Source organism: Erythrolamprus reginae, chromosome 3, assembly GCF_031021105.1.
Source record: "Erythrolamprus reginae isolate rEryReg1 chromosome 3, rEryReg1.hap1, whole genome shotgun sequence".
Classification (NCBI taxonomy): Eukaryota; Metazoa; Chordata; class Lepidosauria; order Squamata; family Dipsadidae; genus Erythrolamprus; species Erythrolamprus reginae.
The window spans coordinates 58,804,094-58,819,189 of NC_091952.1; the positions used below are offsets into that span (position 1 = coordinate 58,804,094).

Sequence of the window (15,096 nt, forward strand, 5' to 3'; positions counted from 1 at the left end):
GTAAGATAATATCAAGGGACTCGATTCATCGATTAAATGTCAACCAACAAACAATAAAATATTGCCAGCAGAATATGAGAAATAATAAAATAATCAAAATTCAATCTAAAGCCAGAGCAATACAGAAAATGTTTGTATTTAATTTGATTTAATTTATTGTACCTGTATTTCTATGTCGCCCAACTCCCGAAGGACTCTGGGCGGCTTACAGCAGGATGTAGAAAATACATTTAAGAACATAAAAGAAAGCGTATGAACGTTTAATAGCAATAATTAAGCTAAAAAGTATCCAGAAGGATTCCACTTCAACTGACCTCTAGAGATTATCAATCTGACATGGACAGGTGCTGGGCCAGAGAAATCCTTTTTCCTGGCCTGATCTTCAGAAATGAGGAATCGCCAGTAACTTTTCTCATAAATATCTAAAACAAAATCATATATTAGTTTGAATTTGATTTATTATAGCTGGTTTTTGTCTTGAGCAACCAGATTTTTATGAAGATGATATGGTTCAGGTGATTTAAAGCAATATAATAAAGTGTGTCCTAAGATTGAACATGTGCTAATAGAACTAATAAATGCATTAAATGTACTAATAATGGATTACTAGTCCTGCCTCTTGTTCATATACACTTTGATATGTGGAACTACTTGATGTACAGTTCTATGGATATTACTCCACTTTTCTGAGCAACATTCGATCAGCTGAGTTTTGTAAAAGGTTCCTGTTAACTACCTATCAATCTGAAATATTTAAGATTCAGGAGCAGATAATTCAGAACTGAGCCTAGTCAGAAGAGTTAAATGTTTGATTTCAAAGGAGATCATCCTTTATGGTATGGTTGGATAGGTATATGTCAAGTTCCTCTAGTGAAGAGGCAGGAGACAGTTTGGTGACTTCAGCTCTTTATTGGTCATAGTGAGCAAACATCATCAAGGTCCTGCTATAGGCAGGGGTTTAAATAGGGAGCCCTTAACTCAGGAGCCAATCAGATGTTACCTGCTTGAGTTCCTGGTCAGCCTGGAGTGAAAACTTCCAGCTTCTCAGGATATAAAGGTTGGTGTGTTTGTGTGTGTGTGTGAGAGAGAGATTTTTTGGTGATAATAAAAACGAAGAGAGACTAGTATAGATCTATTTCAAGCTATTTATCTCTCATCAGCTAGTCATACCCTTACCACGTACCTGGGTGGCCTGAAAATGAAGGGAGCCCAGTATAGATCTATTTTGGACTTATGGCCGTGTATGTGTGTGTATACACACACACATACACATATATATACATATATATATACAGTATATATATATATATATATATATATATATATATATATATATATATATATATATACACACACACACACACACACACACAGAGAGAGAGAGAGACACATACACACATATACACATACACACTCACGAACACACATACATACATATATAATTAATAATAATAATAATAATAATAATAATAATAATTTATTAAATTTGTATGCCGCCCCTCTCCGAGGAGCATATACACAACATAGAAACATAGAAGACTGACGGCAGAAAAAGACCTCATGGTCCATCTAGTCTGCCCTTATACTATTTTCTGTATTTTATCTCAGGATGGATTTTTTTATTTTTTTATTTTTTTATTTATTCAATTTTTTTATGCCACCCTTCTGTTTATCCCAATCTTCCAGTAGAAGAGAATACATGAATTTCTGTTACAAATATGAGCATTTTTATTTCTGTTTTTACTAGTAATATACTGTAATTACTGCTCTCAGCATCTAGTTACATAATACTACTATATTATGAGAGTATTGCTAGGGTAAATATAGTCAAGTTTGTAAGAAATCTGTAAATTAAGACATGATATTAAAATAACTATTAATAACACATTTATTTATTTATACAGCCGAGGTGTTACCTGACTCCCAAATGACTCTGGATGACTCACAAGATAACAAAACAAAGATACAAGATATATATCCAGCCATTCAGCAAAAAACATCTGCAAAAGATATACCATAGGACAGGGCAGTCAAACTCCCGGCCCACGGGCCAGATGCGTCACACACCGGCCACGCCCATTCCTAATTTAGCGAAGGGGGGGGAAAACCCTGATACATCACGTGATGCCACCGTGACAACATGAGTTTGACACCCCTGTCATAGGGGCTCCATTCATCCTGCCCCAAGGCTTTGGACCGCAGCCAAATCCTCAGGGCCTTTTGGAACTCTATTAATGTGTGAGCCACACAAATCTTGAATGGTTGGAGGGGGGTTGGCCTAAAGTAGTTTTTCACCTATTTTGAATGAAGAAGTAGTCAGAAAAGCCCAAAAATATGCTCCTTTAGATAGTCAAATCAAGTATTTTATTCCACTTAACAGTTAATTCATACCGAGGGATGAGAGATATTTTTCTGGAGTCAACTGTTAAGAAGAATTATGTGTTTTAGAACATAGGCTTTTCTCCTCTTCATAACACTTTGTAGTCGTTTCCTGTGCCACTGGCAGCCTTGCCACCAGGCCTTTAATTATTTCTCATCTACAAATTGCCATATGGTGGAAATAACCATGCAGTACCAGTTTTTGCACAATTGAATTCTTGGGTTTCTAAGAAACGAAGGGTTGTTCAAATCCTTAGATAGTGGTGTATCTAATAAAAAACAGAAATTAGAAAATGCATTTTGTATTTTTTATATATATATTTTATTGATAATAAAAAATAAATCATAAAAAATACCCAAAAAAAAGAAAAAAAGAAATTGCATTTTGCATACCTTAGCATAGAAACATAGAAGATTGATGGCAGAAAAAGACCTCATGGTCCATCTAGTCTGCCCATATACTATTTCCTGTATTTTATCTTAAGATGGATATATGTTTACCCCAGGCAGGTTTAAATTCAGTTACTGTGGATTTATCAATGACGGCTGATGGAAGTTTGTTCCAAGCATCTACTGCTCTTTCAGTAAAATAATATTTTCTCATGTTGCTTCTGATCTTTCCCCAACTAACCTCAGATTGTGCCCCCTTGTTCTTGTTTTCACTTTACTATTAAAACACTTCCCTCCTGAACCTTACTTAACTCTTTAACATATTTAAATGTTTCGATCATGTCTCCTCTTTCCCTTCTGTCCTTCAGGCTATACAGATTGAGTTCATTAAGTCTTTCCTGATACGTTTTATGCTTAAGACTTTCCACCATTCTTTTAGCCCGTCTTTGGACCCATTCAATTTTATCAATATTTTTTTGTAGGTGAGGTCTCCAGAACTGAACACAGTGTATTGCAAATGTGGTCTCACCAGCTCTCTATACAGCAGGATCCTAATCTCCCTCTTCCTGCTTGTTATACCTCTAGCTATGCAGCCAAGCATTCTACTTTCCCTACTGCTTGACCGCTCTGTTCACCCATTTTGAGACTGTCAGAAATCACTACCCCTAAATCCTTCTCTTAGCAAATGTCTAAATTTTGGAATACCACAAAGGCTGGAAAAATATCACACACAAAAATACCAATATACACCCACAAGCCTACAGCATGTTGGTGACATTGACAGATAATCTTTTAAGCTTTTTCAGTGCAGACATTTTAACCCAAATGTTCTGTTGCCATGGTGAACAGTGAATTAGCTCTGGATGCTGAATCTGACCTCAACAGTCTGGGATGTGATCTTCATTTCTGCACATATTCCATCATGGGATCATATTGGAGAACAAATTGCAGCTTTGCCCAACACCTAACCTCCCTTGTGCATCTTAATAAGAGTGGGCAGAACTATTGTTAGTATCTTAAAGCACCTCACATCCTCTAGACTAGAGCAGTGTTTCCCAACCTTGGCCACTTGAAGATATATGGACTTCAACTCCCAGAATTCCCCAGCCAGCAAATGCTGGCTGGGGAATTCTGGGAGTTGAAGTCCAAATATCTTCAAGTGGCCAAGGTTGGGAAACACTGCTCTAAACAGTGGAATTTGTCTGATTAAGAAACTTCAGTGGAAGTCTGCTGACTGTTTAAAGCAGAGGTCTTCAAACTTGGCAAGTTTAAGACTTGTGGACTTCAACTCCCAGAATTCTCCAGCCTGCTATGCTATGCTATGCTGGCTGGGGAATTCTGGGAGTTGAAGTCCAAATATCTTCAAGTGGCCAAGGTTGGGAAACACTGCTCTAGACAGTGGAATTTGTCTGATTAAGAAACTTCAGTGGAAGTCTGCTGACTGTTTAAAGGATAAATGTGTGTTGAACAAAACAAACAAAAATTTACTAATGGTAAAAAGTAAGTCAGCTGTACTTCTGGACTCTCTATCTCTCTCTCTGTTGGAGCATGATGAGTATTAGTCAAAACAGTTAAAGCATGAGAAAATATCTTCTGTCCGTGCTCACACTGATGAGAAACATAAGGACCCATTTTGTTCACTGCAGTGTAGGAGAGATGGTCTGAGGGAAATTTTGTATCCAGAAAGAGCCAGTTGAAATGCTGGACAAAGTATTCAAAGCTAATTATGGATTGTATGAGGAGAAAGACCAGAAAGAAGTATTCTGTACACCGAAGAATCCTTGAAGGAAAAACCAGACACATGTGTCTGAATAGACAATATTGTATTTCCTTCAAAGAACTGTGAGAACACTTTGACATTCCTCTGAATACAAGCATCTTTTCCCCCTCAGTTTTTACAGCTGTGAACCTAATCTCATTTATTTATTTTTATTTATTTATTTATTTTGTCCAATACATAATACACATTGAATAGAAAGATATGTAATACTATAAGTAAAAAAAAGAATAGAAGAAAAGATATAAAAGTACAGGTGAACATATTTGAAAGGAAGAAAAGATAAATGAGATTAGGAGAGACAATTGGACAGGGGACGGAAGGCACACTGGTGCACTTATGCACGCCCCTTACTGACCTCTAAGGAACCTGGAGAGGTCAATCGTGGATAGTCTAAGAGAAAAATGTTTGGGGTTAGGGATTGACACTACTGAGTCAGGTAATGAGTTCCACGCTTCGACAACTCGGTTGCTGAAGTCATATTTTTTACAGTCAAGTTTGGAGCGGTTAATATTAAGTTTGAATCTGTTGCGTGCTCTTGTGTTGTTGCGATTGAAGCTGAAGTACTCATTGACAGGTAGAACGTTGCAGCATATGATCTCATTAACAAACACCCAAGTTAAGTCCGACATTAATACTATCAGCTTTCGCGTATTCGCTCTTAACATAAATTAGCCTTGAAGATATTCTGGATGCGGCAGTTTGTGCAGGATGCAGTGGCTTTAAAGGGTAGGAATTCAGATCATGCACATTTGCCCTGTGTTAGAATAGGTCAAGGAACATGCTGTCCATGGTTGATTCAAGACTGGTAATTGCTTTTTTAATGGGAAATCCCAGGCTGGAAATTTGAAGCAACATTGCTGAAGAAGGCAGTGACAAACCTCTCTATTTAGGTGTTATGAAAATTTTAGGTCAGCTTGTACTCAAACTGGACTTCAGAGTTTTTCATTGTTATATTTATTATATTGAGAGTCCTCTTCTAATTGGCAAAAAGGAAGATTCAATATGGGCTGTGGTTTAGCTCACTCTTCTAGTTTACAAGACAATAATTGGATCATTAAAAGAAAGGTTTGCTTGAAATATGAAATTCTACTTTTTTCACAGTTCCTCTGAATTGTTATACTTTTTGAGTTAGTTTATACTCTGCTTGTCTACTCAACTTATTCTTCTCTAGTAGCAAGACTTTCTTGATTTATACTGCTCAAAAAAATAAAGGGAACACTCAAATAACACATCTCAGAACTAAAGGCATGAAATGTTCTCATTGAATACTTTGTTCTGTACAAAGTTGAGTGTGCACAGCAGCATGTGAAATTGATGGTCAATCAGTGTTGCTTCCTAAGTGGACAGTGTGATTTCACAGAAGTTTGATTTACTTGGAGTTATATTGTGTTGTTTAAGTTTTCCCTTTATTTTTTTGAGCAGTGTATGTAAGGCAAAATTGCAAGGCAGAATACTAAATGCTTGCTGCTGAGAGGCACTTCTGGAATAGGGATGGGGATGGTGTCCTGTGTATTGATGCTGTATATATGCAATGAATTTATATAAATACATTAATATATGAAAACTATGGAATTCAGTTTAGCTCATTGCAGAAACTATTTAAGTTCAGCTTTGCACAATTATGCCTATGGGAGAAAGCGGAATATCAGCAAGGGTGATAAATTACACCTACTCCTTAATTAAAAATTGTATCAAGAAAGGTGGCACATTTTTCACCAATGTGAAATCTATCCATAGCAAGATCATCTAGTTTAGAATTTATTTTGAGACTTCCTGATTGGAGGGCAGTATACACATATTGTAAAATAAATAAGCATATGGCTGACTTCTGGGAGTGAGTTATAACTCACTAGATACATTATTGGACAAAATACAGAATAGAATACAGAGTAAAAATGTTGAAAGGGATCTTGGAGTACTATTACCACCTGCTTGAGCAGGAGACCTTATACTATTCTGGACTGTTCAGAAGACTATCCACTGTCCCATGATTCTAAAGGAAAGCTATTCCACTGATGGATGGTTTTCATTGCCAGGAAATTTCTCCTTAATTCTAGGTTGGATCTCTGTTTAATAAGCTTCCATATGTTACATCCTGTGTGCCCTAAAATGCTTTGGAGAATATTCAATTCCTTCCTCTCCGTGGCAGCCTCTCAATTATAGGGTAGAATAGAATAGAATAGAATAGAAGTAGGAGTAGGAGTAGGAGTAGGAATATAATAGGAATAGGAAATAGAATATAATTCTTTATTGGCCAAGGGTGAATTGGACACACAAGGAATTAGTCTTTGGTGCATATGCTCTCAGTGTACATAAAAGAAAATATTACATTTGTCAGGAATCATGGGGTAAGAGAATCGCATATTGGAAAATTGCTATCATTAGACTAGCCCACCCTGTTCCTGCAACCATTCATCGCTGGAAATATCACTGTTGATGCTACCCATTTTTCGTGGAGTGAACAAAGACATAGTAATTGATTTGCAAGTGTGTTTTTCTGCACCTGTTTTGAACTGGTAAAAGAGAACACACAAAAAAGTGTATGTACGTATTGATGCTTTGGGAATTCTGCTCAGCCCTTTTTCAGTTATTTAATATCACACTTGCAACTGAAATTCATCCGTCCACAAAGAAAACAAGAATAAATTTCTAGGTGCTGAATTGTTTCTATTATTATTTTTCATATTTCAGTCTACTATAAATTCCTCATTTAACACAGCATATTCTATACAAATAGATCTTGTTTTTATAAGCTGGAAGGGTCATGACAAAACTATTTCTACCCGAAAATATGTGAATGGGGAATATAGTATAAGGAATAAATGAATAGGAAATTGCAAGACCCACATAACAATGACACACCACAGAATTTAAAGAAGGTGCCATATATCCAAAGAAATAAAGAAAAAGGGTGATATACATTCTAAGAAAAGCCTAGCAAAATAGTCTATTCCCAACAAAACCTGTTTCCATCAACAGTCCCCTAAGGGGTTGTTCTGTCTGTTTGCAGCTGCATTGCTGAATGGCCACAAGAACCAGTAGAAGGGGAAAAGGTAATTACACTGGAAATAAACAGTGCTGTGTGCTCAGTGCAGTTGTGCTCATTTTAGCAACTGGCTTAATAGAGCTACTCTTTGAAGCTGAAGCCAATGAGTTTTTAGCATTGTTATGTCCTGGAAACAGTCTGCAGGCTGTTGAATGGTATGTTTGTGTACTGCAAATCTCAAACAGAGGCTGGATGGTCCTCAGTCAGAATTGCTGGGGTGGATCTTGCAATGAGCACACAGTTGCACTGAGATATCTTCCTATTGTATGATATATGGAGGGGAGTATTAGATTGAAGAAGTGGATATTAGGTAAAATCACCTTTAGCCCTGAAAACCCATGGGTGACCAAGTGAGCAGTCACTCTCCTTTGCCCGGTTTAACACTCCATGGTCTGTATTGGCTGCCGATCAGTTTCCGGTCACAATTCAAAATGTTGGTAATGACCTTTAAAGCCCTACATGGCATTGGACCAGAATACCTCTGGAACCGCCTTCTACCGCACGAATCCCAGTGGCTGATAAGGTCCCACAAAGTTGGCCTTCTCCGGGTCCCGTCAACTAAACAATGTCGTTTGGCGAGCCCCAGGGGAAGAGCCTTCTCTGTGGTGGCCCCAGCCCTCTGGAATCAACTCCCCCCAGAGATTAGAACAGCCCCCACCCTCCTTGTCTTTCGCAAATTACTCAAGACCCACCTATATCACCAGGCATGAGGGAACTGAGACATCTTCCCCCAGGCTTTTATATTTTATGTTTTTTATGTATGTGTTGTATGGTTTTAATTGCTGGGGTTTTATATATGTTTTTACTTTTAATATTAGATTTGTTTCACTGTTATATTGTTTCTATTATTGTTGTGATCCGCCCCGAGTCTTCAGAGAGGGGCAGCATACAAATCTAATAATAATAATAATAATAATAATAATAATAATAATAATAATAATAATAATAACAACTCACTTGTACTGATGTTAAATTGAAAGGAGATTCTTTTGTAAATTGACTTGTATGCTCCTCAAAGAAAGTTGGATACATGCTTAACAAACCAATAAAGCACATGGTCTTGGCTGTGTGCGGTTTGTTCTCTTTTGCTACTTTGTGTTGTATATATGTAAATAATACTTTGTTAAATACTAAGTCTGTGTCTTTTACTGGCTGGATCACACAACTACACCACTGCAATAACTCTGCTGTGTGTATGTCGACGGTTTCGCACAAGGCTGCACTGAGACATACTACCATCATATATACACAAATATACATAAAATAAAAAGAAAGAGAACATCTTATAAACTCCACAAAGGCAAAAACAAAAAAACCTGATCATCCTGAAGATTATTAGCTCAAGATAGAATTGGAATGGCTCCATAGGTGACACATTCAACAAATCTGTTCTGGGCAAGTGGCTTTATTATGAAACACAACCAGGGCAGCTTATAATTTTTTCCATCAAAGGCCGAATGAATTTCTTATGCTGTGAAGACTTCAAAAGCTCATGCTTGGTCAAATTTGCAGAATAATGGTGGATGTATTTTAATCAAAGGCTGCATGTGTTACAGTCATAGAAGCAAAAGTGCAACATCAGTGCAACAAAATATGATAACATGGATTGCTTGTAATATGTCAGATTTAACTTTTGGGGATGATAGGAGTCGGAGTAAAGAAATAGTTCCTAATACTGAAAGCTGGTTTAGTATATTTAGTATATTCGTTTAGAAAATCGAGGACTTGCAGGGAAATAGGGATGATCCAAGTCTCTAACAGCATGTGCATTACTCTCCAATTATCCTGGTCACCCAGGCTCTTGAGGAAGAATGAGATTTTGCACAGTCAGTAGAAATCTTATTAAGATACTGGATTCAGACCAGTTCCCTGTGGCATGAAAGACTGCAGGAAGTAAGCACAGGAGATATTAGGTCTACCTCTTATATTGAAAATACATTTGGTGTAAAATCTGTTAATTATCAAGCCTTTTCCTGCCTGCTGCCCATCCCAAGAGTGCTACCAAAATAGATGTACCATAACTCCTAGCCTTTTCAAATGGAGAGCAGAGAGGGCCCCCAGTTGCAAGCCAATCAGGAAATCGAAAATTCACTTGTCTGTGTTTAAATCTAAATGACATGCTTTGGGACTTGCACAAAGAAGATATCCCAAATTTATTCATGTTAAGGGCTTTCCAGAAGGATGGCAGGGATAAGACTAACCTTATCTCAGGGGAAATGATGTTCCAGAGGGCAGGACCCACGGCAGAAAAGATATTTTTTAAATTTATTTTGTCCAATAGACAATGAGGGTTTTAGTGGGTATATATATATACACACATAGTAAAATACATGATGAAGGTTATAGAGGAGATACTCATAGTAAAATACATCTAAGAAAGAATAGAAAAGCAGATATAGTAATAGAACATATCAATGAAAGAATAGAAGAAGAGATATAGGAATAGAAGAAAGGTATAGGAGATATAGGAGAGCAATAGGACAGGGGACGGAAGGCACTCTAGTGTACTTGTACTCACCCCTTACTGACCACTTAGGAATCTGGATAGGTCAACCATAGATAATCTAAGGGTAAATTGTTGGGGGTTTGGGGATGACACTATGGAGTCCGGTAATGAGTTCCAGACTCCATATGGTGAAGAGAACCTTCATCTTTAAGATATAAGTCAGTGATGATGAACCTTTTTTCCTTGAGTGCCGAAAGAGCACGCATGCACACTATTGTGCATGTGTGAGTGCCTACACCCATAATTCAATGCATGGGGAGGGCAAAAACAGTTTCCCCTGACCTCTGGAGGTCCTGTGGAGGCCGGAAATGTTTCCCAACTTCTGATGGGCCCAGTAGGCTCCTGTTTCGCCCTCCCCAGGCTCCAAAGGCTTCCCTGGAGCTGCGGAGGGAAAAACGCCCTCCCCCATTCCCCCAGAGGCTCTCTGGAAGCCAAAAACGCCCTCGCGGAGCCTCTGTGCAAGCCAAAAATCAGCTGGCCAGCACACACATGTACGTTGGAGCAACAGCTCACGTGCCAGTAGATATGGCTCCACGTGCCACCTGTGGCACCCATGCAATAGGTTTGCCATCACTGATATAGGTGATATAATCCTTACTTGTCATTAGTAATCATTATCTGTACTCTATCTGAAATGTTTTGTAGACAAGCTCAACTACACCATGTTTATACATCTATGAGCATAAAATCTCATCTACCTGGGATCTATTACTAAGAGTTATTTATCAGCATTCCCTTTAGGGCATTATTTGTTCTTTACTTTTTTCAGTATTGTAATTCTTCACTTACAAGCAAAGTTCTGGGAATCTTGTCCACCACACATGCCAGAGTTAAAGGAAGGTTACCAAATAAAGCTATCATTCCCAGGTAAAGCAAGTGTGGTTTGGATTAAGTACAGTATCTGTGCACCAGAACAGTAAACTATCATATTACTTGATACCCAAGCTTTCATGCCATCAGGCTAGAGAAAGCTAATTGTAAGTTTTTATAAAATGTCCTACAACAGGGATAGGCAAAGTTGGCTCTTCTACGATATGTGGATTTGAAATTCCAGAATGCCTGAGCTGGCATGACTGGCTGAGGAATTCTGGGAGTTGAAGTCCACAAGTCATAGAAGAACCAACTTTGCCTACTCCTGTCCCAAAAGATTCAACAGTGAATGGTTAAAATAGGCAATAAGCCCCATCCCATCCCCAATAGTTGTCAATAGACTTAATTTTTTTATCACTTATTTTAAAACTCTTGTGCTTCTTAAAATAATCAAATTATCTCTGGGGCCGCCTTCTGCCGCACGAATCCCAGAGACTGGTTAGGTCCCACAGAGTTGGCCTTCTCCAGTTCCTGTCGACTAAACAATGTTGTTTGGTGGGACCCAGGGGAAGAGCCTTCTTTGTGATGGCCCCGACCCTCTGGAATCAACTCCCCCCAGAGATTAGAATTGCCCCCACCCTCCTTGCCTTTCGTAAACTCCTTAAAACCCACCTCTGTCATCAGGCATGGGGAAATTGAGACATCTCCCCCGGCCTATACAGTTTATGCATGTTTATGTTTGTGTGTATGTTTTTGCTTTTTAATAAGGGGTTTTTTAGTGACTTTTAAATTGTTTGATTTGTTTTATATTGTTTTATTGCTGTTGTGAGCCACCCCCGAGTCTACGGAGAGGGGCGGCATACAAATCAAATAAATGAATGAATGAATGAATGAATGAATGAATGAATGAATGAATGAATGAATGAATGGAACCCAGGCTACCATGAAGAAGCTCCCAACATCAGCTATTCATGCCCTTGAATGCACCTGGGAGTGTCAAGAGCTAAGCGGGTGTTGGCTGACCAAGCCTATCATGGAAGTTGTTATCTGAAGGCTGATCTCCCATAGGAATCCTTTGGTGAATGAATTGCTCACAAGGTCTCTGAACTGTAATTGTGCCCATAGTCCAAAAATCTTGCACAGCCTGGTCTGCATACTCTTAGTTTCATAACACATTATCCCAACAGATCCTTGATCTTTTTCTCTTCTTAGTTGTGCTGTTGTTCTAGTGTTAATCTATTTGCCATTTCCATCAAGTGCACTAAGCAGTTTTAAAGCATTTGTCATTTTAAAGTCTATTAAAATAAACTTAGATGCAGGTTACATAAAAGTTAGAATATAATAAGAATCCTCCCAGATTTGATCAAAGTTCCAGCATCCTGTTTTTCAAAATAGTTGGAAAAACTGCAAGGACCATTTGAAGATATTTTTTTTCTCTTCTACACTGCCACTGCTGTCCAAAGTATTCAGCAGCATATGAATTATAAACTGGTAACATTCCTAAAGCCTTACATTTAAATGGTTTTATTTCATAGATATATTTTCTTCTTCCTTTTAAATCCATTGAAGTTGCTTTGCAGCAAATTCCCTAAGAGTATTATGTATTATTAAAAAAAAAAGCGACTTTCTTTTCTGGCTCTTACAATTTTTGCCAGTTTCATAGGGTAAATCACTGGCTGTCTTCCTAATTTAATGTATTTATAGCCATGTTGTGTTTTGTGTTTATAGTTTTAGAAGTGCATTGCTCAGTTTTATTAGTTTTTGTTGTTTGTTATATTATTACTTTACCTTACTATTGCCAGAATTTGTTCTCTTGACAATAAGAGTTCCACATTTGAAATGAATCTTTGCTTTTTATAGCTTTCTTGATTCTGCTAATTAAACATGATGGCATCTGTTGGACTTCGTCATATATTTTCTAACTTAGAATGTATTTTCTAGCCGAGTGCTTGTTAGCATGGTCTTGGTTTAATGCCTTGAAAAAAATCAAACCTTTTGGCTCTTTCCCTTTAACTAGGTCCCCTATGCCTTGGAAATTTAATATGAAATTAAATGTGTCTGCAGTTGAGAATTTTTTCCTCTTAATGTGCAGCCAACAGTCTAACTTTGCTTGCATTCCAGATCAGGTGAAGGGTACACCACCTCAATTGTCATCTGTCACCTTCCTCTTTTTAGTTCCCATGGCTACCTATTCTGTGACACAGCCTTTTATTATACATTTGTGACACAACTCAAACATTCACTTACCCAGCCATCATAAATTTAATTGAAGTCCTATTCATCTATATGGTTTTCCCCCCTGACATAATTCAGCTTGTAAAAGAAACCACAAGAAAACATTGGTATATTATTGTTATTCAAAAATATAAGCACTTTAGTACACTATTTCAGCAGACCAACATTTGTAATTATGATGGCCTGTAGACCAGTGTTTCCCAACCTTGGCAACTTGAAGATATCTAGATATGAAGAATTGGGTTAGATGAATCAGAATGAGGCAGAATAAAATCCAAACCCTGAATATAGTGTCTTTATTCTTCTGTGTGGGAGAGTTTTTTCCAGGGGATTTGCTAATAACCTTGTTAACTTTGAGTTGAATGAAAAATTGGTAAGATGGACTTTGAAAAACCAAGCAGAGACAGAGGAAGGACACAACATTCAATACTAACATTTCTTTTTCATGATATAAAGCAGGTGGAGCACTTAGTCTTTCCTGAAAAGCTGGAATATACTTTGTAAACCTATCTCCCCCCCTTTTCTTTAAGATACCGAAAAATACAATTTTGATATGTTCATTGTCTTGTCAGAATTTATATACAAACCGTAATAGTATAGTAAAATATTTCTCATTTAAACTAATTATCATTAATGTTTAAAAATGTTGCCAATCCAATTTGCAAAATAGTTTCCTGTAAACCAGGATTCAAGAAAAGTTTATTTATGAATTTTAATCCATTCAGTACTTCTATCCGACAAGTAATTATTCCTGAATAAAGAGGGGCTATTAGGAAGGAAGGAAGGAAGGAAGGAAGGAAGGAAAGAGAAAGAAAGAAAGAAAGAATAGAAATTATTTATTCGAGTTCGAAGTCACCCTTCTGAATTGTGGATGGGCAAGGAATTACTGGAAGTATTTAAATGTACTGGCTCCCAATATGCTTTCAGATATAGTTAAAGATGTAGGTTATTATGGCCCATTATGGCCTTGACTATTTCTGCTCATTCCACATGGTCTCACAGGATGGGCATATTCCAGGTTCAATCTTGCAGCAATGTTCTCTGATGGGACCTGGGAGACAAACTTTTTCTGATGTAGTGCTTGCCCTTTCAAACAGTTTCCCCCCTGAAATTTAGATAGCTCTGACCCTGTTAGCCTTCGGGAAAGCTTTACAAAATTGACTTTTCCCAGGGTATTGGCCTAGGATAATAGCTGAGCTCAACATCTGAGAAATGGAATGTATGATTGGTGATCCCCATCTCTATGTGGTTATGCTGGCTTTTGTGTTATAGTTTTTATTTGCAATATTTGGGGAAGGGGGACTTTATTTCATGTATGCTGCCCAGAGTCATGATTATATGAGTTGGGCAGCTATGTACATCTTCTAAGTAAATAAATAAATGAAAGGTCAAAAAGAGTACAAGTTTTAAATAAAAATGCATAGAAAGTCCTACTACATGTAGCTTTGGCGTACCTCTTTAAAAGTGGCTTTTCACACTTAAAATAGCCTCTACCAAATATCAAAAATGACTTATATATTAATCCAGGCATTGATGAACTACACCAACAGATGCCATTAAGACTTATCAATGTATTTATATTTAGTGAAAAATAATTGCTATATTTTTTTTTTAAATGCATTCTAATGGTACTTTTTGTCCCACATTATAAGAAGTAATGGATAGTCCATATTAAAAAAAAACTCTTAGCAAATGCTGATGCAAAGCATAAGCTCATCTTTCTTCAATGGTCAAACCAAGTTCTGGGTATATGCTACCGATCAACCCTGAAGCCATTTTGGAGCATCTTCAGGGCTGCCATAGCAAAGCTGGATGGAGCTGTGGGAATGGAAGGGGGGATTAGAGATAGCTGGGAACCTTTAGCCAAAATAAAATTATTTCTCATGTGAAGAAATACATCACCTGGAATGGTGACATTCTCACCAGGTACTGGGGAGGCATGGACTGAAA

The 15,096-nt window shown here is 37.5% G+C and overlaps 1 protein-coding gene across 2 annotated transcripts in view; it reads left to right on the plus strand.

Moving 5' to 3' along the window:
• Nucleotides 1-15,096, plus strand: part of CDK18 (cyclin dependent kinase 18) — a 106,082-nt gene that overhangs the window by 50,867 nt on the left and 40,119 nt on the right. The window lies entirely within an intron of this gene.